The sequence below is a fragment of the Ursus maritimus genome, unplaced genomic scaffold (assembly GCF_017311325.1).
Source record: "Ursus maritimus isolate PB19 unplaced genomic scaffold, ASM1731132v1 scaffold_19, whole genome shotgun sequence".
NCBI classification, from domain to species: domain Eukaryota; kingdom Metazoa; phylum Chordata; class Mammalia; order Carnivora; family Ursidae; genus Ursus; species Ursus maritimus.
In genome coordinates this window covers 39,464,800-39,467,432 of record NW_024424341.1, presented here as the reverse complement: position 1 = coordinate 39,467,432, position 2,633 = coordinate 39,464,800, and the positions used below count along the sequence as shown (strand labels likewise).

The window sequence follows — 2,633 nt, the reverse complement described above, 5'->3', positions numbered from 1 at the left end:
GCTGAGTAATATTCCATTATAGATATCTTGTTATATATATATTATGTTATATATAATATGTATATAGCACATCTTCTTTATTCATCTGTTGATGGATATCTGGCTCTTTCCACAGTTTGGCTCTTGTGGACATTGCTGCTATAAACATTGGGGTGCAGGTGCCCCTTCAAATCACTATTTTTGTATCCTTTGTATAAATACCTAGTAGTACAATTGCTGGGTGTAGGGTAGTTCTATTTTTAACTATTTGGGGAACCTCCATACTGTTTCCCAGAGTGGCTGCACCAGTTTGCATTCCCACCAAGAGTGTAAGGGGGTTCCCCTTTCTCCGCATCCTCGCCAACATCTGTTGTTTCCTGAGTTGTTAATTTTAGCCATTCTGACCAGTGTGAGGTGGTATCTCACTGTGGTTTGAGTTGTATTTCCCTGATGCTGAGTGACGGTGAGCATTTTTTCACGTGCCTGTTAGCTGTTGCACAGGAAAGGAAACAATCAACAAAACTAAAAGGCAACCTACCAATTTTTAAAAGTCATGTGTCCACAAATGCCTACCATGTTTCAAGCACCATTAGGTGCTGGGGGCACAGAGGTAATATGGTCACATAGGCATATGCGCCCCCCCCCCCATGCGTTAGGGCTTAATTTTATTTGAGGAGACAGACAATAGACAAATAAGACAAGTTTAGACTATGAAAAGGCTATTAAAGGAAATAATCAGTATAATGTACTGGAGGCTAGCCTGGGGGAGGCAAGGACTCCTATACAGAGAATGGTGAGGGGAGGCCTCCCAAGGAGGTGATACCCTTAATGGAGGCCAGAAAATGAGGAAGACCCATTATTCCTGCGAAGGGCCCAGGAAACAGCATTCCAAGCACAGGACACAGAAAGTACAAAGGCCCTGCGGCAGAAATAGCATGGCATTTTTAAGGAATGGGAGGGGTAGACTTAACCCTAGCCCTGTTTCTCTTTTCTGGCTTTGCTCACTGCCTAAGGGTGCTCACCCAATCCGATGGCTTCAAAGTCGTCTGTTGCACGCAGGAGGTGAATCCGACTCTTAGGAACACAGGCTGATGCCCTAACAGCCATCTCTACGGCTCCTTGGGACTGCCCTGTTGCTTCTGAGATGAATTTTGTTGAGTCTGACCTGAAGGGTAACTGTTCAAAATTCCAATGCCTCCCTGCACCGCCAGGGACTCCAGTGCAATTGCTCTGGGTCAGGCCTCCCAGCCCCGTATCTGTGCAGCAGCCAGAACCCCAGGCCTCAGGGGTCTGCCTCCCTCCTGGCCCCCTGGAGATATCGGCTCTGACTCGCCGAATGACCGTCCCCTTCCCGGAGTTTTCATCCTTCCAGAAGCCCCAGGGGCACGCTGGCCGGATTCAACTTGGACCTCGCCAGGGGCGTCTGTGAAATGGGTGACAGCGATCGCACGGCACGAAAGGGGGCTCCGTCGGCAGGTCCGGGAGAGGAGGTCGGAGGAGGAATGGCCCAACGCAGCAGAGGGGAACGCTTGTCCTCGCCCGCCCCGGCCGCGGACGCCACAGCCGGCGGAGACCCGCGGTAAGGCCGCGGCAGAGGGCTGATTAAACTGGCTTCTCAGGCTCACCCTCAGAGACCCAAAGTGAGGAGGGGCCGGGTAGGAAAGCAGAGCAAAATTGTGCACGGGTAAAAAGAGAGCCGGGACGCTCGGTTGAGGCACCGCTGGGATTCGAACCCAGGATCTCCTGTTTACTAGACAGGCGCTTTAACCAACTAAGCCACGGCGCCGCCCGCAGGAATACCGCGAGAATCTGCTCCCCATCACCATTTATTCCATCGGCCGTGCGCATGCGCACGAGTTTTGTCAGCAGCAGGCGCATGCGTGGTGTCCGGCTCTGCTCACGCGCGCGGCTGAAGTGAAGGAGTTGTATACGAAAGCCGGAAATTCCGGGAGCTGGTGGTGTGCGAGACGCCGGCGGGCTGGTCTTCCCGGTCTCTGTGGTGTCTGCCCCCAGGCGCGGAGCCACGGTGGCCCGGTGTTTGGGCCTTCTGCCCTCCAGACCTGGTGCAGGAAGCCCCCCCAGGCCGTCCGGCTAGGCCGAGCCCCGAGTGTCCTGTCGGGGCGCACACCCCGCCGTGGCTCCGCTGTGAGCATGCAGCGCAGCCATCGCACCGGCGCCCTCGGCCCGGGATGCGGCGGCTCTCCGGACGCGCGCTCGGAGTCGGCGGCTCACCCGCCCTGGGGGCGCCTCCGGCCGCCTGGCGAGGCCGGACTTTCCGTTGTGCAGCTTCTCCCGCCCACCCTGAGCTGGGGGCGAGGCCGGGGCACCGCGGGCGCCTGAGCTGGCCCTGAGCGATCGGGAGCTTCGAGGGGGAAGGTTTGCGCTCCGGAGCAAGCGGGGCCCTCCCCACCCAGACTTCCTGCCTGCTGCTTGTGGGTCTCCTCTCCCGGACACGGCAGCCACCTTGTCCCAATACTTGTTAGAGGGCCTGTGAGCAACAGAAAAACCCAACACTGCTAACCCTGGATCCACAGCAATGTAAGTCTCTGCAAATATGTGGGCACAGGAAGAGTCGCTCCGCTATTACCTGTAATAGCAAAACCCGAGAAACAACCTGTGTGCCCATCAGTGGGGCTCTTTTGGCACCTGCAGCC

General features: G+C 56.0%; 1 non-coding gene across 1 annotated transcript; it reads right to left on the bottom strand.

Moving 5' to 3' along the window:
* Positions 1–1,691: 1,691 nt before the first annotated feature.
* TRNAT-AGU lies at positions 1,692–1,765 on the bottom strand. Its single transcript has one exon. It is a non-coding gene; the product is annotated as a tRNA-Thr (tRNA).
* Positions 1,766–2,633: the final 868 nt, after the last annotated feature.